At 35.6% G+C, this 23,577-nt stretch overlaps 1 long non-coding RNA gene across 1 annotated transcript in view; it reads right to left on the bottom strand.

Annotated features, from left to right (window-relative positions):
- The window catches only part of LOC131424053 (uncharacterized), a 108,532-nt gene that overhangs the window by 66,908 nt on the left and 18,047 nt on the right, over positions 1-23,577 (bottom strand). Inside the window, exon 2 of the long non-coding RNA XR_009226481.1 lies at positions 460-534. This is a non-coding gene — a long non-coding RNA (uncharacterized LOC131424053). The remainder of the gene's footprint in view (positions 1-459; positions 535-23,577) is intronic.

Below are 23,577 nucleotides of genomic sequence, written 5' to 3' on the forward strand. Positions count from 1 at the left end.
TGCATTCCACTATTGTCATGTATTTAAAAAATTAAAAAAGAATAACAACAACAACAAAATGAAAACATTATAAATAAATACAATATGCACCATGTATTTTTACATAAGTATTTTTCTGAGTTCTGATAGTTTTACTGAGAAAGCATTTATTTACTTTAATACTCCAGAAAGCAAGCTTAGAGTCTTAGTTCTAGTTAATAATTTTACTAACCATGAGTTCTTGGAATTCAGAGATAATTGAAAATGCAGGAAGTGTCATTTAAGAATGGCTCTGAATGCTAGGTCTTAAAACCACAAAATTTTCTCTAGGCAAGGTTAGACTGTCTTGTTTGCAAGAAATATTGCAGGAGGAACAACTTGAATTTTAAAATTTTTCACAAGAATAGTGAATATTTTATTTAATTCTTCTAAAAAGATAACTATACAAACAAGCAGTTTTATACAAGAAATATGACATACTCAGATATTCTTGATTTTGGTGTCAATTGTGTGAACTTGACGAAATCACATGTGTCTCATCAGCCTGGTCCTCTTCTGTAAATAAATTTAAAAAATAAAATATGTTGTTGAATTAAAAAAAATAAATAAAAAATAAAGACAAACTAAGACTAATTCTTCTTAAACAATTTCAAAATATTGAAAGAATTCCAAACTCATTAGGCCTTATAAGGCTAGAATCACTGTTCCAAAAAAAAAGCAAAATGGAGACCAATCCCTGATAAATATATATGTAAAAATCCCCCCAAAATACTAGCAGATGAAATTCAATAACATATCAAAAAGATTTATTTACCATGATCGACTTGATTTTATCTCAGAGATGAAAGAATGTTTCAACATATGCAAATAAATAATGCATCATATTATGAGAATGAAGGAAAAGATGCTATGATCATATAAATAGATGCAGAAAATGTATTTGATAAAATTTCACACCCCTTCATGATGTAAGTCCTGAACAAATTAGGTATAAAAGGATTATAACTCAACATAACAAAGGCTATATATGACAAATACATAGTCAACATCATATTGAATATACAAAAACTGAAAACATGTCCTCTAAGATCAGGAATGAGAAGAGAAACAAAGAGATCATAAACCTCTCTCCCCTTAGAATCCCCAGGATACCCCTGGGAAAAATCCTCTCTGTGCCTTTTTCAGTCTCTTGGACCAGGCATACTATGGAGCTCCCATCAGTCAGCAAGTGTTCACTGGAACAGACTGGCAGACTCGTTAGTTCTCTTTGCTTTTTATGAACTCTCAGCGTCCTGCCACTGAAAGCTGCCATATGGCCACTTGAAAATGGCTCCCATTTCAACCCTCTGCTTGCTGGCCAAGAGATTTAGAGAATTTCTCCATTATCGGCTTGCATTGCTGTCTCTGAGTCAGTTAAGATCAGTCTCCCTCTCTGTTCCACAGGTTCTCCTGAGCCAAATTTATTCAGAGTACTTTTTATCTCTTTCTGTCTGTATTATCCCTCCTATTTGTAGTGAACTTGTAGCACAGATGCCACTGGTACCATCAAACCTGCTGTGTCTCTAATGTATTATATCTTGTTTTTTGTTCAGAGCTTCTGAGTTTCTGTGTCTTCATGATTATTTTATGTCAAATATTGAATTTTGGTGAATTCCTTGAGTTGCCTTCTTAAAAAGTATACTCCTACTGCTTTAATCTTAAGCTGTGGAACAACTGGAAAGTGCTTCCTTTCTCTAATCTGCCATCATGTCTCTCCCCAGAAACATTTTTTAAGATAAGCTATTTAAAAAATTAGTTGTAGATGGACGTAATAACTTTATTTTATATATTTATTTTATTTTAATTTTTTTAATATTTATATTTTTTTAGTTATTGGTGGACACAACATCTTTGTTTGTATGTGGTGCTGAGGATTGAACCCGGGCCACACGCATGCCAGGCAAGCACGCTACCGCTTGAGCGACAGCCCCAGCCCTATATATTTATTTTTTAGGTGGTGTTGGGGATCAAACCCAGTGCCTTAGGCAAGTGCTCTACCACTGAGCCACAACCACAGCCCCCAGAACCTTTTTAATTTGATGTAATCCCATTTACCGATTCCTAACATTACTTCCTGAGCTATAGAATCCTGTTCTGGAAGTTGTTGTCTATACCTATATCTTGAAGTGTTTCCTGTATGTTTTCTTCTAGTAGTTACAGACTTTTAAGCCTTCCACCATGGTCTGGATTTATGGTGTGTGACACAGGCATCTAATTTTAATTTTCAGTAGATGGAAATTAAATATTTCCCACCACCACTTGTTGAAGAGTCTGTGGTTCTGCAGTGCATGTTTTTTGGCTAGTTTGTTTTGAGTCTGATAGGTTTATTAGATGTGTGAGTTTTCCCGGGTTCTCTATTCTGTTTCACTGGCCTTCATGTCTGTTTTTATGCCAATACCAAGCTGTTTTTATAATAATGACTCTACAGTATGTTTTGAATTCAGATGCCTCTTGTGTTGTTATTTTTGTTCAGGATTGCTTTGGTAATTCAGGATCTTTTATGCTTCAACATAAATTTTAGGATTTTTCCCCAGTTTTATTAAGAATGTCATTATTATTTTGATTTGGATTTTATTGAATATGTAGATTGTATTAGGTAGTTTCGTCATTTTAAGAATATTAATTGCCCCAATCAATGAAAATGGATGTTCTACTTTTCTTTAATTTATTGCTTCTAAGTTTTATATTATTCATTACAGAGGTTTTTCACTCCTTGGTTAGGTTTTTTTTTTTTTTAAGAGGTATTTTGTATTTTTGAAGTTTTGTATTTGAAACATAGAATTGTTTTTTCCTAATTTTTTTTTCTCAGAGAATTTGTTGTTGATATATGGAAAATCTATCAATTTTTGTATATTGTTTTTTTTTAATTTGCTACTTTTCTGAATGTGTTTATCAGTTATCAGAGACATTTGATGGACTCTTTAGGGCATTATATCATCTGTTAAGAGGACTAATATGAATTTTTTCTTTCCTATTTGTATTCCTTGAATTTCTTTCTCCTGCCTAATTGCTCTGGGTAAGATCTCTACTACCATACTGAATAAGAGTTGTGATAGTGGGAACGCTTGACATGGTCCTAATTTTAGAGAAAATGCTTTCAACTTTTTCCCATTTAGTATGATGTCACCAAAATGTTGGTCATATGTAGTCTTTATTATATTGAAATATGATCCTTCCATATATACTTTATTCAGTTTTTTTATTTCTTACATACATGACAATAGTGGAATGTATTACAATCATAATTATCCATTCACAGCATAGTTTTTTTGTAACTATATGAAGTATGTTCACACCAAATTATGCCATTATACATGAGCTCTCTTATTATTATTATTATTTTTTGCATTACAATTCTTAACACACTTTTACACCACAATTTATCATATCTCTGTATATAAGGTATGTTAGACACCAAATTCACATCTTCATACATGAATTCTGTATAATGATGAGGGTCTCCTTCCACCATCCATGCTATTACCCTTCTCCCTCCCTTACCCTCCCACCCCTATTCCCTATCTAGAGGTAATCTTCCTCCCATGCTCTCCCTCCCTACCCCATTTTGAGTCACCCCCCCCTTATATCAGAGAAGACATTCGGCATTTGTTTTCTTGGGGATTGGCTAACTTCACTTAGCATAATCTGCTCTAATGACATCCATTTCCCTGCAAATGCCATGATCTTATTCTTTTTTAGTGCTGAGTAATATTCCATTGTGTATAAATACCACATTTTTTTTTTATCCATTCATCCACTGAAGGACATCTAGATTGGCTGCATAGTTTAACTATTGTGAATTGAGCTACTATAAACATTGATGAGGCTGTGTCCCTGTAGTACGCTGTTTTTAGGTCCTTTGGGTATAGTTCAAGAAAAGGAATAGCTGGGTCAAATCATGGTTCCATTCCCAGCTTTCCAAGGAATCTCCATACTGCTTTCCAAATTGGCTGCACCAATTTGCAGTCCCACCAGCAGTGTATGAGTGTACCTTTTTCCCCCTTCATCCTCACCAGCTCTTATTGTTTGTCTTCATAATGGCTGCCATTCTTACTGGAGTGAGATGGTATCTTAGAGTAGTTTTAATTTGCATTTCTCTGATTTCTAGAGATGATGAGCTTTTTTTCATATATTTGTTGATTGATTGTATATCCTCTTCTGAGAAGTGTCTGTTCAGGTCCTGGCCCATTTATTGATTGGATTATTTGTTTTTATGGTGCTTATCTTGTTGAGCTATTTATATACCCTAGAGATTAGAGCAGTATCTGATGTGTGAGGGGTAAAAATTCGTTCCCAGGATATAGGCTCCCTATTCACCTCACATATTATTTCTTTTGCTGAGAAAAAACTTTTGAATTTGAATCCATCCCATATTCAGTTTTTTTTTCTCATGATGATATTTTGAATAGTATTGAAGCTTTTTAGGCATCTATTGAGATGATCATGTGATTTTTATTCTTTATTTTATGTATGTTGTTCATTATGTTTATTTACTTGTTTAAGTTGAATCAACCTTGAATCATGAGAATGATACCATTTTAATCATGGTGTATGATATTTTTAACGTGTTATGAATTCAGTATGCAAGTACTTAATTGAAGACTTTTGCATCGATGTTCTTCAAGGATATTGGGCAATAGTTTTATTTTTTTGTTGTTATGTCCTTATCAGGTTGTGGTAGCAGGGCAATACTGAGCTTTAGGAATTTGAATTTGAAAATATTCATTTGCTTTATATTTCATGGAATAGTTTCAAGATTATTGATATTAATTTTTCTTTAAAAGTCTGGTAAAAATCACCAATGAATTCATCTAGTCCTGGAATTTTTTTTTTATTTTGCTGGGAGGCTTTTTTTATTAGTGCTATTAGATATTTTTTATTAGATATTCCCTAATGATCTGAATTTCAGTGGCATCTGTTTTAATATCTACTTTCCCCATAATTTTATTTATTTGGATCTTGTCTTTGTTATTGTTAGTTTGGATAAAGTTTTATCATTCTGGTCATCTTTCCAAAGAACCAACTCTATTTTACTGATACTCTGTATTGTTCTTATAGTATTCTCTTTACCAGTTTCTCCACTAATATTTATGACTTCTTTCCTTATAATGATTTTTCAGTTTGATTTATTCTTGCTTGTCCAAGTCCTTAAGAAGCATTTAATTTTAGATTATCATTTGAGATATTTTTCTAATATGTGAACCCCCTTTTTAAACTGTTTCCATTGTGTTTCATAGATTCTGATATGTTTTATTTTCATTTTCATTTTGTTCTAGGAATTTTTTAAAATTCCCCCTTGCTTTCTTCAAAAGTATATTGTTCAAATTCATGTATTTGAATAATTTGCATAGTTCTCTATTGATTTCCAGTTTCCATTTTCATTATGTTATGAACTTCTTTTTAAAACACTTTTTTAGTTGTAGATGGACACAATATCTTTGTTTTTATTTATTTGTGTGTTTATTTTTTACGTGGTGCTGAGGGTCGAACCTAGTGTCTCATGCATGTGAGGCAAGTCATCAACCACTGAGCTATAACCCCAGCCCTCTGTTATGAACTTTTATAAAACACGAAATTATTTCAATTTTTAGTATTTGTTAAGATTTACTTTATGTGCTAAAATGTGACTTATTCTGAAATAAGTTCTGTATAATGATGAATAGAATTTGTAATCAGTACCTGTTGGATAAACTATCCTGTACATGTCTGTTAAGTTCATTTGATGCATAGTTCAATTTAACTCTGATGTCTATTGACTTTTTGTCTGGAAGATCTATCTATTGAGAAGAGTGAAGAATTGAAATTTCCCACTCTCATTCTATCAGGGTTTATCTCTCCTTTTAAGTCTTGCAGGTGTTTGCTTTATAAAATTTGGTGCTCCATTGTTAACTGCATATGTATTTACTGCATATATATTTATATCTTCTTTTTGTCTTTAGATTTTTAATTTTTTTAAATAATTATTTTAATTTAGAGCATTGTATTTATACATAGTATCTGGGTTCTTTTTGGCATAATTCTGCATACAAGGAATTTAATTTTTAATCCCAATTCTCACTCCTTTTTCTTTCCCTTCTCCCTCTCCCCTCCCCGGCTTTCTCTCCCTTCTACTCTGTGATCTTCCTTTCACACCTTTATTTATTTATTTTTGAACAATCATATCTTATTGTTTAGTGGTTTATTTTTACCAATTTGTGCTTAAATTCTTTATCTCTTCCAACCAACTTTGGCTTGAAGTCTATTTTGTAAGATATAAATACAGCCAATACTGCAACTTTTGGATTCCATTTGATGTTAATTTCATTTTCCATTTTTTCACATTCCATCTCTGTATGTCTTTGCTGGTGAATGATTGTTTTGCAAACAACAAACAGTTGTGTCTTACTTTTTAATCCACACAGCTAGCCAGCATATGTTAATTACAAAATTCAGATAATTTTTATTCAAGTTTATTATGAAGGAAATGTATTATCTCCTTCCTTTTGTTTTTTTTAATTTATGTTGTTCTGAGAATTTTATATTCATTTACCCTTTTATTCTTCTTAGAGATTTGATGATTTACTGAAAGAATGATGTTTTATTTTTTCCTATTCCTCATTTCTTTAACTTCTTTTCCAGTGTGCTTTATTTTTTTCTGTGCCCTTGTGATTTATCTTGCTTTTAAATCTGAGTATAGGATATCTTTGAGTATCTTCTGTAATTTTGCATTAGTGTTCATGCATTCTTTTAGTTTATGCTTATCTTTGGGGGGTCTTTATTTCTTTTTTATTTCTGAAGGACAACTTTGTAATTTAGGTTCAGTTATTTTTCTTTCTGTTGGAATACGTCATTATATTTCCTCCTGATTTAGAGTTTTTCTTTTCCAAGAAATCAGCTGTTAATCTTATGAGCTAACCATTATAAGGGACTTGGCATTTCTCTCTTGCAGCTTTTAGTTTTCTTTCTTTGATCTGTATTTTTGGAAATTTAACTATAATATGTTATGGAGAGTTTCTTTTCTGGTCATGTCCATTTGGAATTCTAAATGCCTCTTGTACCTGGATGTTCGAACTTTTCCCCAAGACTTTGGAAGTTTTCAGTCATTATTTCACTGAAAAAATTTTCTATGCCATTAGCCTGTATCTCTGCTACTTCATTTACACCTATGATTCACATGTAGAAGCCAAAGAAGAAAAAGGAAAAAGAAAAAAAACGGTTGGGGGAACCTCATAAAAAGCAAAGGGAGATAGGTAGAGGAAAGAGACAAGGGGATGGGAGGATGGAAAGGGAGGGGGAAATACTGAGGAGGGATACTGGCCAAATGTATTGTTATATTGTATACATGATCAAATATGTAACAACAAATCCCATTATTATGAACAACTATGATGCACTAATGAAAATGTGGAAAGATGAAAAACAATTGAATCATTCAAAAACATGGTAAAACATGAAAAAATGAAGGAGAACAAAGTCACAAATAAATAACAAAACAAAAACAAAAGCAAAAACAAAAGAAAAAGTAAAATAATCTTCCATATCAAGGTATTCAATATAGAGTCACTTCTTTCTGAGGCCTCTAATTTTAGACTACAAGTCATCATGCTGTTTTAGTCTCAGAGGGAGTCTAGTGTGTTCCCTCTCAGCTCTAGCTCACAAACTCTGATACAATTAAGGCAGTTTGTAGTTTTGGCTTTACCCCTCATTGCCCACTAGTGTGGACTAAGACAACAGAGAAAAGTGATTTTTGGCAAGGGTGCAAAGGTAAAACTATGGAGAAAGGACAGTCTTTCAAAGGAATGATCCTGAAACGACCAAACATCTGTATGTAATAAATTACTAAACTTCTACCCTTACCTTGCATCATATACAAAACTAAGTGAAAGTGGATTGTAGGTCTAAACATGAAAGATAAATGTAAAATTTCTGGAAGAAAACATGAGAGAAAATGCTTGGATCTATAGCTGTGGCATGGAATTATTTGATGGGGTACATAAAGAAATAATTCATTAAAAATACTGATGGAGGGCTGGGGATATATTTCAGTTGGTAGAGTGCTTGCCTTGTATGCACAAGGCCATGGGTTCAATCCCCAGCACCACACACACACACACACACACACACACACAAATACTGATGGAGGGCTGGGGTTGGAGCATGTGTGTGAGGCACTGGGTTAGATCCTTATCACCACATAAAAATAAATAAATGAAATAAAGTTATTGTTTGCATCTACAACTAAACATATATAAAAATACTGATGGACTGAATTTCTTTGTCAACATTTAAAAACTGCTGTAATTTAAGAAACACGTTTTAAAATATATTTCAGTTGTTTATGGACCTTTATTTTATTTGTTTATATGCAGTGCTGAGAATCAAACCCAGTGCCTCACACATACTAGGCAAGAGTTACAACCCAGTCCCTAAGGAACTAAGAAACACTTTTAAAAGAATGAAGAGAGAGGTCTCAGTTTGAGAAAACACCTTTGCAAAGCAAAAGCCTGATGAAGGTCTTTCATTTAGAAAATATAAAGAAAACTCAAAATTCACAATCAGTAAGCAAAAAATTCAATCAAAAATGGGCAAAATATTTTAATATAGACACTTTACCCAAGAAGCATATAGGTGGCAAATAAACCCATGAAGAGATACTCAACAACATGAATCATTAGGAAAATACAAGTTAAAACTACAAGGAGATACTATTTTATACGACTAGGATGGTCATAATATTGTTTTAGAAAGACAAGAACAAGTATTTTTGAATATGTAGAGAAACATTCATACATTGTTTCTGAAAATGGAAATTGGGACAATCACTTTGGAAAACACTTAGATATTTTAACAAGTTATACAAATACTTATTATATGAAACAGAGATTTCACTCCTTGAAATTCAAGCAAAAAATAAAGAACAACATATTTCCACACAGAAGTTTGTACAGAAATGTTCAGAGCACCAATATTCATAAAAGAGAAAATGTGGAAACTATAAAAATGTTCAGTTTGTGAGTGAACAACCAGAATGTGGTATTTATGCGCAAAGAATTCAATTGTCAATAAAAAGGAACGAAATATATAAGCTCAGATGTGAATGAATCTTAAAATAATAGGCTGTTACTGAAGAAATAGCCAAAAGACATATTTCCATAACTCTATTTATATGAAATATCCACAAAAAGCAAACGTCTACAGACATCAATACATTACTGGTATATGGGGCTGTGAGTGGGAGATGAGATTGATGGAAACTTGGCATAAGAGCTCATTTTGGGTTGACGGTATGTTCTAAAGCTATATCTTGGCAATGATAGCACAACTCTTTTTACACTTATTAAGATCATTGAATTGTACAATTAAAATGGATGATTTCTGTGGTATGTACATTGACTCAATAAATGCCCTGTAATGGCTTTGTCCTGCATGCAGAATTATATTTAAACCTACAACTTCCTACAAACCCAAATTCTATACTCTTTCTGTTCTTTTGTTCATGATTTCCAGGAAAACAACTTACTTATCAAAAGGAATACATAGAGGTAATAGATTTTTAATAAATCATTTGAAGGAGATAGCCAAGAGGAATAGTAAGGAGTTTAACAATATATACAAAAAATGGGGATATTTTAAACTTGGCATTTTTTCCCTTTACTAAGCCCTTCCAGTATAACTGCATAGCATATAGCATCTTATGCCCAAGGTTACATACTCTGACAAGCAACTGGGTAGTTTGAGCAATGACTAAATATGAATCAAAGTGTTGAATTACAGAGAGCGTTTCATGCCATCCTCTGCTTAGACACACACACGTACTAGTTTCAATTCCTTTACAACTTCCATCAATCAAGCAGACAAGCATTTTATTAAGCAAGCACTGTGCTGGTTCCTGTGCATTCATGATGAGATAACCCCTTCCTTCAAATAAAATAATTGAGGAGATATATATATATATATAAGTACACACAAATCAAAATTGTTACGGCTGACATGGAAATGGGGCCCCCAGAATCATTATACTCACTTCAAGTCCACCCCCACCTGATTCCACCAGAGTGGCCCAAAATGAACCTCCCTGGAACCCTCAAAATATTATTTCCAAGACACAAATCACATCCATCCTCTTCATGCTAGAGAAAAGGAACAAAGGTCTACAAATGGGAAAGGAAACATGATAAGCTACACAACATCATGATCTGGGTCCTCTAAATGTACAGACTCATTCACAAAGCAATTAGAAATGAAGATAATTATATACACCAGAGCCATCTAGAGAATGGCAGTGTGCCATCTTTCTCTTTTTAACCTCCACATCACCTATCACATTGCTTTGGCCATAAATGGATAGGAATAATTACATTTGGAATGAAAATAAGTGAGTGCAAATAGATGGTAAAGCCAGGGAATTGATTACAACATCAAGAATCTCAGAGAAGGAAAGATTAGTAACTATGTTCAAAAGAGAGAAGAAAATATTAGAGAAGATGTTATTCATTTTGTTAGCATTTATTAAGAAATTACTAGTGCCAGGAACTGGTAAAGAAACTAGTCTTAACAAAGCCTAGATAATTTAATAAAACATTATTTAATAATAATGGCTATTATATTTGAGGAACCTACTGTGTTCTAGCAACTCTGCTGGCACTTAAAAGGCTATAAAATTTAATTCCCATTATAACCAATACAAGCAGTATGATTTAGCATCATTTGTACAGAAGAAGAACACAATAGAAACAGGCTTCGCAAAAAAAGAATTTGAGACTGAGAGGAATAAAGTGACTTACCCAAGATCAAAAATTTGAGAAGTAGAAAACACAGTGTTGTGAACCTGATCACCTTTCCTAGGAATTTTCACCATGTGATGCAATTAAAGTCATAGAAAAAAAGCTAATAGGGTGAATTCTTGTCCTGCTTCAGTCACATATTTTAGGGTGAAAGAGGACACATCTTGGAACCTTGGAAATTGTAATGGAATGACTCAGTATGACTCAGTGTAGATTTGCACAGAATTGTTGGATGATTCCCTAAAATGAAATCTTTGGAATGTTATGCCCAACATGTGAGAAAAGCATCCACATCATTAAAGGTTTGACTTTAGTTTAAAATTTTATAAGTAATAAGATCCTCTCAAAAAGCTAAAGCACAGCTGGTTTGGCCAGTGATTCCAAAGACAACCACAGAATACTTCCTTAGGATTTCTACAATCACTGGAGACACAGTCTTCGCTAAAGTTTTGAAATGGGATTCCAGAGCTTCTCCTGAGCCACTGCCTCTCCAAGTACTAGCCAAGACAAAAACATTCACCTGGTTACTTTCTTCCCAATGACTCCTTGCTGGCTATCATAGAGGAGGAAAGAAGAGGGGCTAGGGATATGGATCATCATTCCTGGGACAAACTTGGCAGGCTCACCTGTGACCCAGCTTCATAGGTGACTCAGCACCAATGCTCACTCAAAAAGCAGGGCAGCAGAGCTGGGACTTACTGCATTTGACAAAGGAATGATCAGTGAATAGACACTGGCTAGTGGAAGGGGATGGAGAGTTTCCTGTGTATACTGATGAGTAAAGGACATGGTGAGAAGTGGACAGATCCAGATTATATTGTGGAGGTGCAACTCACCAGGCCTTATGAATGCAGTGGTTTTCCAAGGATGGTTGCTCCAGCAGCACCAGTAGCATTGCCTACGATCTTGTTAGAAATGTGAATTCTCAGGCCCCACCCCAGAGTTGCTGAACCAGAGACCCTGGATTGGGGCCCAGCAATCTATAATTTAAAGGCCCTCCAGGTGTAACCCGAATCATGATCAAGTTTGATCCTACTGTGCTAATGATTGGTCTGGAGTTGAGAATTCTGTTGGGCCTGTTGGAGATACCAGTGTCACATGCAGTGTGCTAGGTTAACTGGGCAGTGGAATATGTGAGTCTGGAACTAGGGATAGATCAGATCTGTTGACTTTCTTTGGAGGATCATTCAGATCAGGTGCTATTCATCCAAAGTGGCAAAACTCCACAGACTAGCATAGTCCTGTGTTGGCCCAGGATAAGTGCTCTGTAAATGCCACTGAGTCAGCCTATCCTGCTGCCTCCAGGAATGTGAGATCATTGCTTAAGGAACAAGTGTTCTTTCGGTTAATATTTATTTGCTCATCTGAGAAAACCGCTGCTGTGGGAAAACAGGTTTCATAATGTAGTCCACTTGAAGATTTTATACAGCTCAATACCAATGCTAACTCCTTTCCATGCTTTCTGCTGAGGTCAGCATTGTTTGGCTTAACTTACCCATCCCCAAGTCCCAGAGCTCCCAGCTGCCCTGTGCCTTGCTCCTGACTAGGCACAGCCCCAGTGTCACTTCTGAAGCCCACTCTCAGAGGAGCCTGCTGAGCCTGCCAGAGTATTGGCTGAGGAGGAAAAAGGAGGACAGAAGGGAGGAAAGGACAAAGTGAGGAAGGAAGGGTGGAAAGGACTGAGACACATGACAAAACTGTAAAGTAAGACGGGTTAATGTGAGTGCTAGAATAAATATTCCCATAGAGCATGCAGGGCTGGGGGAGCCTGATTCATTTGCTCTGGGGACTTTGAGAAAGTTTGAGAGAAGTGGCATTTCCTCTGGGAATTTCTTGAAATGTGAGTAGGATTTACAGAAATATGAGTAGGATTTACAGATTCAGAATGTGGAATGAGGCATCTACACAGGAAGAACCCCAGAGGAATGGAAGTTCATGAATTAGGAACTTCTCCATGGTTAAAGGACAGAGTGAAGGAAAGGATTAGTATCAGGTAAGTGGAAATGAAGAATCTAGATGTGATTTGTGGGGCAGAGTCTTGAGTGCCATGGTAAAGCTGATGGACAAATGTTTGTCCAAAAGATAAAGACTAAGAAATGACCTAAGTGAGAAATGAAGTTCACATCATTTCCTCACACACAAACACACACACACAAAACTATAACAAAATCTTTCCCATTATATGCCCACCAACTCTTATGTTGATAATCCCCATCTTATTTTTAAAAATAAAGTTTAATAGTACTATAAGCAACTGACTTACTTTGACTTAAAACTAACCATTGGCAATACCCCGTATTTTAAAAAAGACACTGTGAACAATGGGAATTTTCCCTTTTTTTATTCCACCTTCTGTTTCTTCAATTCTTGTTTTTCCTTTTCCATGTATCCACATGCTCCTTCCTTACCACTTAAAAGCCCAAGGAATAGATGGAGAAGGCCTGAGGTCTGAAGAATAGTGTTAGAGTAGGATTGTGCTAGGCTTGGCACATGGTCAGAGCAGGAGCAGGGAATGGGCTTAGATGAAAGAATCCATTCCTGAGGCTGTTCCCAATGCAAATTCTGCCATTGGTGAGTGTGAGTTCTGGGTATGTTTCTGGGTCTCTGTGTGTGGAAAGGCTCTGAGCTTGAATTCCTTAGGTGGTGATGCCATCATTATCACTGCTTCAGCCCCAAGAATATTCCATTTTTAACAGAAACAGGCTGCTTTGCTTATAAACTAAGAAATTTGGGATAATGGTAATTATAATTTAGAGCAGTTGAAAAACCACGAGCCATGAGTAATCAGATTATCAGCATTTATGAGGGCATTAAATGCCGATAAAATGTGTGTGCCATGTGAATAGGAGGATGTATTTTTTTAACTAGCAGTGTCACCATAGATTGATTGCCTAAATTCTCTGAATCTCAGTGCCCTTGTGTGTAAAATTAGAATAATAATTCCCAGCACAGGTTTACATTGGGAATGTTGAATATTAAATGAGCCAAGAGCTTTTAAAATAGTAGGTTCTTAGCAAATGTTTGTTCCTTTTCCTAGTTCTTTCTGGCTGCTTCCTTTACTGTTTCCTTCTACTTCCCATTTGTGTTTGTCCATCCTTACATGGACATCAAGTGTATATTTGTAGCACCTTTTCCATTTTGAATTCATAAACCAAGAAATTTAACCTGTGTATGTTACTGGAAAATTGTTATTTCTGGAACATACAAGTTTGGGATTGTCTTCTTGGCCCTTTGTCATTATGCAATGTCCCTGTCTGTCCCTTGGTATTTTCATGGACAATGAGATGGTGCCTTCTAATTTGTTTTATTCCAATATAATTAACTAATTAATTAATACAGTCTATAAAATTTATTTGTTTATTATCTTCAATATGATCTTGTGGAATGATTAAAATACCTAATTGGCATGTGCACTTCTGCACAAGCTTATCACTTTTTGTGGCAAGAACTCTCTCTTTTTAAAATTTTTTTGGTGCTTGAGATTGAACTCGGGCACTTGACCATTGAGTCACATCCTCAGCCCTATTTTGTATTTTATTTAGAGGCAGGGGCTTACTGAGTTGCTTTGTGCCTCACTTTTGCAGAGGTTGGATTTGAACTCCGAGATCCTCCTGCCTCAGCATCTCAAGCCCCTGGGATTACAGGCATGCATCACCATGCCCAGCGGCAAGAACTCTTAATATCAGTTCTTTTGGTATTCCTCGAGACTATAATATATTTTCATTTATTATAGTTAACATCACTTATCAATCTCTTTTACTTAATCCTCCTATTTAATTTCAGCTTGTTTCCTTTTTTGGGGGGGAGAGTTGTACCAGGGATTGAACTCAGGGGCACTCGAACACTTAGCCACATCCCCAGACCTACTTTGTATTTTATTTAGAGACAGGGTCTCACTGAGTTGCTTAGCACCTCACTTTTGCTGAGACTGGGTTTGAACTCATGATTCTCATGTCTCAGCCTCCAGAGAAGATGGGATTAAAGGCATGCACCACCACACCTAGCAACTTGCTTCCTTTGACCAACATTTCCCCAAACCCTCCAAATTCAACTTTTCTGTCTTCCAGTAACCACTATTCTAATCTCCATGAAGTTAATCATTTTGGAATCCACTCATCAGTCACATTGTTCAGTGTTTGTCTTTTGCCCAATTTTCAATCAGGTTTTTTTCCCCCTTGATATTTCCTTGTATTTTTTTCATTATAAATTTATTTATACTTATTTTTTTGTATTTTTTCCATTTAGTTGTACATGACAGCAAAATGCATTTAAATTTATTGTACACAAATGGAGAACAACATTTCAATTCTTTGTACACGGTGTAGAGATGCACCATTCATGCAATCATACACGTATCTAGGGTAATGATGTCCATCTCATTCCACCATCTTTCCTACCCTCATAACCCCTCCCAACCTTCCCCTTTGCCCAATGCAAAGATCCTCCACTTTTTCCATGCCCCCCATCATAGATCAGATTCCACTAATAAAAGAAAACATTCATCCTGTAATATTTTGAGATTGGCTTACTTTGCTTAGCATAATATTCTCCAATTCCATCCATTTACCTGCAAATGCCACACTTTTATTCTCTTTTAATGCTGAGTGATATTCCATTGTGCATATATACCACATTTCTTTATCCATTCATCTATTGATGGGCATCTAGGTTGGTTCCACAGTTTAGCTATTGTGAATTCAGTTGCTACAAACATTGGTGTGGCTATGTCACTAAAATATGCTGATTTGAGGCTATATACCAAGAACTGGGATAGCTGGGTCAAATGGTGGTTTCATTTCAAGTTTTCTAAGGAATCTCAACACTGATTTGCAAAGTGGTTGCACCAATTTGCATTCCCACCAGCAATGTGTGAGTTTGCCTTTTTCCCCACATCCTATCCAACACTTATTATTGCTTGCATTCTTTTTTTTTTAAGAGAGAGGGAGAGAAAGGGAGAGAGAGGGAGGGAGAGAGAGAGAATTTTAATATTTATTTTTTAGTTTTCGGCGGACACAACATCTTTGTTTGTATGTGGTGCTGAGGATCGAACCTGGGCCAGGCGAGCGCGCTACCGCTTGAGCCACATCCCTAGCCCTATTGCTTGTATTCTTGAAAACTGCCATTCTGACTGGAGTGAGATGAAATCTTTTTTTTTTAATTTTTTATTGTTGGTTATTCAAAACATTACATAGTTCTTGATATATCATATTTCAACCTTTGATTCAAGTGGGTTATGAGCTCCCATTTTTACCCCATATACAGATTGCAGAATCACATCAGTTACACATCCATTGATTTACATATTGCCATACTAGTGTCTGTTGTGTTCTGCTGCCTTTCCTATCCTCTACTATCCCCCCTCCCCTCCCCTCCCCTCCCCTCTTCTCTCTCTGCCCCCTCTACTGTCATTCATTTGTCCCCCTTGTATTATTTTTCCCTTTCCTCTCACTTCCTCTTGTATGTACTTTTGTATAACCCTGAGGGTCTCCTTCCATTTCCATGCAATTTCCCTTCTCTCTCCCTTTCCCTCCCACCTCTCATCCCTGTTTAATGTTAATCTTCTTCTCATGCTCTTCAACCCTACTCTGTTCTTAGTTACTCTCCTTATATCAAAGAAGACATTTGGCATTTGTTTTTTAGGGATTGGCTAGCTTCACTTAGCATAATCTGCTCTAATGCCATCCATTTCCCTGCAAATTCTAGATGAAATCTTAGAGTACTTTTGATTTGCATTTCTCTAATTACTAAAGATGTTGAACACTTTTTCATATATGTGTTATTACATGAATATCTTCTTCTGAGATGTGCCTGTTCAGTTCATTAGCCCATTTATTAAATGGGTTGTTTTTTGTCTTTTGTTTTTGGTATTAAATTTTGTGAGTTCTTCATATATCTTGGAGATTAGTACTCTATCAGATGTGCATGTGGTAAAAATTTGCTCCCATACTGTAGGCTCTCTCTTTACCTCAATAATTGTTTCTTTTATTGAGAAGAAGCTTTTTAGTTTGAATCCATCCCATTTATTGATTCTTGATTTTATTTCTTATGCTTTAGGGGTCTTGTTAAGGAATTTGGGGTCTAACCTGACATGAGGAAGATTTGGGCCTGCTTTTTATTTTGTTAGGTGCAGGGTCTCTGATCTAATTCCTAGGTCCTTGATCCACTTTGAGTTGAGTTTTGTGCATGGTGAGCTTCTCCTGTGCCACTGCGTCTCCGAGCACTGGCCAAGACGAAAACATTCTCCTGGTTATTTTCTTCCCAATGACTCCTTGCTGGCTATCATGGAGGAGGAAAGAAGAGGGGCTAGGGATATGGATCATCATTTCTGGGACAAACTTGGCAGGCTCACCTGTGACCCAGCTTCATAGGTGACTCAGTACCAATGCTCACTTACCTGGTATTTACAAGGCCTTGGGTTAAAATCCCAGCACCTCAAAAATGTTTATTAAGGTTCATAGTGTCAGAGTTTCAGTCCATGGTTGTCCAACTGCATTGCTGTGTCCTTGAGGTGAGGCAGTGCATTCTCAGTACAAGGGTGTGGTGGATGGATACTACTCAGTTCATTGCAGCCTAAAGGGTGAGAGAGAGTGAGGGGGGGTGGGAGAAGAAGGAAGAGAGGGTGGAGAGGGGAAGAAGGAGGAGGAGAGGGAAGAAAAGGGAAGAGAGAAAATGGAGAAGGGAAGAGGAGGGAATGGGAGGAGGAACTAAGGCAAAATATAAAACTTAAAGGCATGCCCCCAGTGACCAACTTTATATTCTGTTCCACTTGTCTATATTCTCTCTTTATGCCAATCCCATCTGATTTGATTAATGTAGCTTTGTTGTATGTATTGAAGTCAATGATGATACTAGATTTCCTTTTTGTTCAACATTGATTTGGCTATTTAGATCTTTTTTTAGTTCCTTATAGATTTTAGGATTTTTTTTCTATTTCTTTGGAATTTTGATAGAGATTGCAAGCAATCTGTACTTCACTTTGGGTAGTATGGACATTTAACAATGTATATTCTTCCAATCCTCTTTTCCAATTTCTTTCATTAATGTTTCATGGTTTTTAGTGAGGAAATTTTTTCATGTACTTGGTGAAATTTATTCCTAATTATTTGTCCCTACCTACTTTATTATTTTTCTTTTCCTTTTCTTTCTTCTTCCTTTTTTCCCCCTTCTTTGCAGCAGTACTTGGGATTGAGCCCAGAGCCTTGTGCACACTAAAAATATACCCTTAGCTTTCCTAGTTATTTGAAATGGGATTGCTTTCCTGTTCTCTTTTACAGATAGTTCACAGTGTGCTAATAGAAGTGCTAATCATTTTGTATGTTGATGTTGTATTCTGCAAAATTTTTTTGGTTTTTAGTTCTAAAAATATTTCAGCAGAATATTTAGGGTTTTCTAAGTTAGTTGCAAACAGGGACATTTTCACTTCCTCTTTTTCATTTAAGATGCTTTTTATTTCTTTCTCCTTCCAATTTTTTCTGTATATGGCTTCTTACACTATGTTGAGAAGAATTAGGCAAGTTGAGCCTCCTTGCAAATTGAGTCTCCTCATCTTGTTCTGGATTTATGGAAAAGTTTTCCATTTTCCTCCACTGAGGATGTTGTTATTTGGGGATTTGTCATATGTGTAACTTATTCTGTTATTGAGGCATTTTATCATAAAAGATGTTGAATTTTTATCGAATGCTTTCTCTCCATCTGTTGAAATTATAATTTTTCCCTTCACCTATTAATGTGATGTATCATGTTTATTGACTTGCATATGTTGAACCATCCTTGCATCCCTGGAATGCATCCTACTTGATTCTGAAGAATGCTCTTTTAATATGCTTTGAATCCAGTTTGCTAGGATTTTGTTGAGGACTTTTTTTTTTATCTATATTCAACAGAGATATTGACTTGTGGTTCCCTTCCCTTCCATCTCTCCCCTTTTCTTTTGTCCTTTCCTGGTTTCACTATCAGGGTAATGCCAGCCTTGTAAAATATGTGGAGCTATTCTTTCTTTAATTTTTTGGAAGCATTTGAAAAGAGTCAAATGTTTTCTCTCATATGTGGAAATTTGTGGGAAGCAGATGAGCTCAAGTCATCAGCTGATCCTGCAGTGTCAGCAAAAGCCAAGACTAGGAAACATTCCTCGCCAAAAGGCAAGGATATTAACACTTTCGACCCTCTGCTCTGATGCTAACAGTTATCAGACATTCCAGTACAATGGGCTTCCTTGGATGCAGCAGAACAATAGCAGGATGTTTCTAGTACTGTAATCATAGGACAGCTGCAAAAATGTTTAAAGCCCTGTAACTTTTTAGTGCACAAAGAAACCTCTTTGTAATTTACAAGCCTTGAACAATTTACAATGTCCCTATAGCTAAACTTCCTGATTATGAGACCCTATATAATAAGTTTGAGGAGCTAGTTCTAGGTCACTGTTCTTCCATCAGAGGGCAGTGTTCCACCTGGCCCCAGTTTTACTTAAAAATGTTCCTGTGTTTTCTTTGTCTCTTTGTTTTTCTCCATCTCCCATCACTCCTACTCAAGAAACTTTGTTTATGCTGCACTGGTCGTGGCAGAAAGTAGACCAAAATAAAGGGCAAATGGGGATTCAATGAAATAGAAAATAGAAGGGATCTCAGTGGAGCAGAGGAAGGAGACTGAGGGGGAAGGAGGACAGATGAGAAAAGGAAGGATTGGTAGAATGAAATTGACCAAATTAAGCTATGTACATGTATGAATATAGCACAGTGAATTTCATCTTTATGTATATCTATTAAGCATCAATTTAAAAAAAAACACTACAAATAAATAGGAGGAAGGCCAGTAGAATGGAGGAAAGGGAACTGGGGGAGGGAGAAAGGGTGGGAAAGAGGAAGTACTGAGGACCGAAGTAGAACAAAGTATATTCCATGTTCATATGATGGTGTCAGAAGGAACTCCAATATTATGGATAACTATAATGCACTAATAAAAACATGAAAAGGTAAATAATGATACTAACAGAATTTAAAAATTTAGAACTTAAATCTTTATTATAGGAAATGTGTAATCTTTCATTTTAATTGAAAATTTTAAACTTTAAGCTTTTTAAAAATAGAACTGATTCTTCTTTATGTATTTGGTAGAAATCAGCAGGGAAGCCATCTTTCCTATGGTTTTCTTTGATGGGAAAATTTATATCCCTGATTCAGTCTCTTTATTCATTACTATTTTTCAGACTTTTTATTTCTTCATAATTCAGTCTTGAAATGTTGTATTGCCAAAGAATTTATTTTCCCCATGTTATCCTATTTGTTAGTATATATGTTTATGATCCTCATAAGTTTTTCATATCAGTTGCAATGCCTTATTTTTCATTTCTGATTTAATTTTTTGAATCTTGACTCTTTTTCTTAGGAAGTCTAACTAAAGTTGTGTCAATTTAATTTTTTCCCTAATGCATGTTCCTTTATTATGTTAGAAAATAGACCATAATGATAAAGACCCATGATGGTAAAACAATGGTTGATGTGAAAAATAAATCCTTCAAAGTTGTTTTTATGTAATATTCTTTCAAAAAACTAACAAGAGCTGGGCATTGTGGCGCATGCCTGTAATCCCAGGATTAGCTCGGGAGGCTAGCCTCAGCAACATAGCAAGGTGCTAAGCAACTCAGTGAGACCCTGTCTCTAAATAAAATACAAAATAGGGCTGGGGATGTGGCTCAGTGTTCGAGTGCCCCTGAGTTGAATTCCTGGTACCAAAACAAACAAACAAAAAAAACTAACAAAATTTATTGATCTTTAAAAAGATTTTATCAGTCTCTATTTTGTTTATTTTTGTCCTGTTCTTTATTAATTTTTTCTAATAATTTAATGTTTAATTTCTCTATTTTAATATTACCTTAAAATATAACTTTAGGTTGTTTATTTGGAATTTTATTATTTTTATAGGCTTTTATCATTATAAGCCTCTTTCAGATTTTCTTTTGCTTTTTCCCATAGTTTTTATATGCTTTGTTTCTATTTTTGTCTTAAGAGATTTTTGTTTCCCATTTAATTTCTTCATTGAGGGGCATGATATGTAATTCCAATGTTTTGAGAATTTTCTGATGTTTTTTCCTACTATTTGCTGTGACCAGTGCAGCATCAACAAAGGATTCTTGAGTAGGGGCAATAGAAGATAAAGGAAAAACACAGAGACAAAGAAGACAGAGATAATTTTGCCAAAAGCTGGAGCCAGGTGGGAAAACTGCACTCTGATGTAGTAACAGTAACCCAGAATTATCACAGCAATTTTATTATGTAGGGTTTAATAATCAGGAAGTCAAACTATAGTGGCAATGTAAATTGTTTATTGCTTGTAAGTAGTTAGAGGCTTCTTTGTGCATATAAAAGTTACAAAATTAGAAACATTTTGTAGCAGCTATACTATTGTTGCAGTGATAAGAACATTCTGCCATCATCCTGCTATACCCAGGATACCCATTTTCCTGGAATGTGATGTAAGTGTTAGCATAAGAGCCTAAGAGCCGAGCAAGGGTCAAGGCTGTTAACATCCTGGACTTTTGGCAAGAAATGTTTCCCAGGCCGTGGCTTTGCCAACACTGCAGGATCAGTTGATGACGTGTGTGTGTGTGTGTGTGTGTGTGTGTGAATCCACTCTCCATAATTGCTGATTTCTAGTTCTATATCATAGTGGTCAGAAAAGTACTTGATATTGTGTTAATCTTTTAAAATATGTTAAGACATGTTCTGTGGTCTAAATACGATCTATCCTGGAGAAGTTTCCAGGTGTTGTGAAGAACATGCATCCTACACATAGGTGGAATGTTCTGCATATGTTTCTTATGTCCATTTGGTCTAAAGTAGAGTTTATATTCAGTGTTTCCTTATTGATTTTCTGTCACAATGATGTCTCCATTACTAAAGGAAGGGGTGGATGTCCATGGATGTCCCATACTTTCATTATATAGCTATCTGTCTTTCCATTCATATCTATTAATATTTGCTTTATGGCTCTAGGTGCTGTGATGTTGGCTGCATACATATTTATAATTGTTATACTCACTTGATGAACTGATACTTTTAACTTTGTATGAAAACCTTATTTGTCTATTTTTATAGTTTTTGACTTAAAGTCAAATTTTTCTATTATAGGTATATACCCGTTCTCTTTTCATTTACGTTTACATGGAATATCCTTTACTATTCCTTCATTTATAGTTTATGTGTTCTTTCAGGTGAAATGTGTCTCTCTCTTGTAGCAAGCAGCATAAGTGGTATTACATTCAGAAGGAAGGAGGCTTTAGATCCATTATTTAAAGCCAGGCACGGTGGCATACACCTGTAATCCCAGTGGCTTGGAAGGCTGAGACAGGAGGATCCCAAGTTCAAAGCCAACCTTAGCAACAATGAAGTGCTAAACAACTCAGTGAGACCCTGTCTCTAAATAAAATACAAAAAGGGGCTGGGGATATGACTCAGTGGTTGAGTGGCCCTGAGTTCAATCCCCAGTACCAAAAAAAAAAAAAAAAAAAAAAAAAACCTTAGATCTATTTTTAGGTAACTAGAGTTCCTCTATCTGGCTTTCAAGAGTATCCAAGACTACTCCCCTCAGTAATGAAGGTTGTTGACTCAACAAATGCACAAGCTGAGGAAATAATAGAGACTGAAGTCCAGCCTGCACTCCACTAGCCACACTATGTGTTATATACCACTAAGCCACCCATAGGTAGAGCTGCTTTCCAGTTTGCCCAAAAGCACTGTATGGACTAGTAGCATCCCTGGGAGTACTCATTACTGGCTTTGAGAGGTGGTATGATCCAATAGGGAAATTAATAATTTAGGGCACAGATGGGAACAAGGGAATGTATGTGTAACTCTGTGGTAGAGCATTTGCGTAGAGTTCAAGGCCTTGGACAGAATCCTAGTTCTGCAAATATATATATATATATATATATATATATATATATATATATATATATATATACACTAAGGGAACTAGGAAATAAATGAGTCATAATAATGAAAGGTAGAAAGTTAACTATACTATGAGATAGGCATAAAATATTCTGGGAGCAGAAAAGTAGGAAACATCAGCTTCCAGGTGAGGTGATATTAGAAGGCTTCAAGTGGCATTTGTGCTGGTGATTGTAAAATGGGATGAATTTGAATGACTCATTAAGCCCAAGTAGGGTACAGAGAGCATTGCATATAAAGGCAATAGCACAAGAAATAGTACAGAGGCAGGGAAAGGTAGAGAACTTTGAGTAGTTGCCATGAGGTCAAAAGTGGTGGGAGATACTAAAAAGTGAAGATTACCATGACTTCCAAAAAAATGTCAGAGATGCTAAGTAGTAGGAGATGAAGGTGGAGAAAAATCTAAAGACTTTGAAAAACTAAAGGACTTGAATTTCATGTTGTAAACCAGTACTTATTCAAGGATTTTCTTCCAATGACCATCTACCTCAAGTTAGAACCAGCCATGGATTCTATTAAAAATGCAGAGTTGTGGGTCTCACTTACTGCAGAACTATCAAAAGTAAACTTCTTAGGGCAAGGTCTAGGAATCTGCATTTTGACTAGGTAACCTCTCAGGTTATTCTTTTGTTCCCTAAATATTGATAACTACACTCTAGGGCAATAGATTGTTATCAAATAACAGGGAACTGTGATTTGAGCAGGATTGAGCACAATTTGAGATGAATGTAGAAGCTTTGTTGTAAATGGACCTTATTGGTGGCAGGAAGATTACTTTTGTGTTTTATATTCCTTGAGGGCTTGCAATGTAACCACCTTGGGCTAGGTCCTGAAGCTACATAGTTTGTATG

This window comes from Marmota monax, unplaced genomic scaffold (assembly GCF_021218885.2).
Source record: "Marmota monax isolate L192 unplaced genomic scaffold, Marmota_monax_Labrador192_F-V1.1 WCK01_AAM20220418_F8-fsc00134, whole genome shotgun sequence".
NCBI lineage: Eukaryota > Metazoa > Chordata > Mammalia > Rodentia > Sciuridae > Marmota > Marmota monax.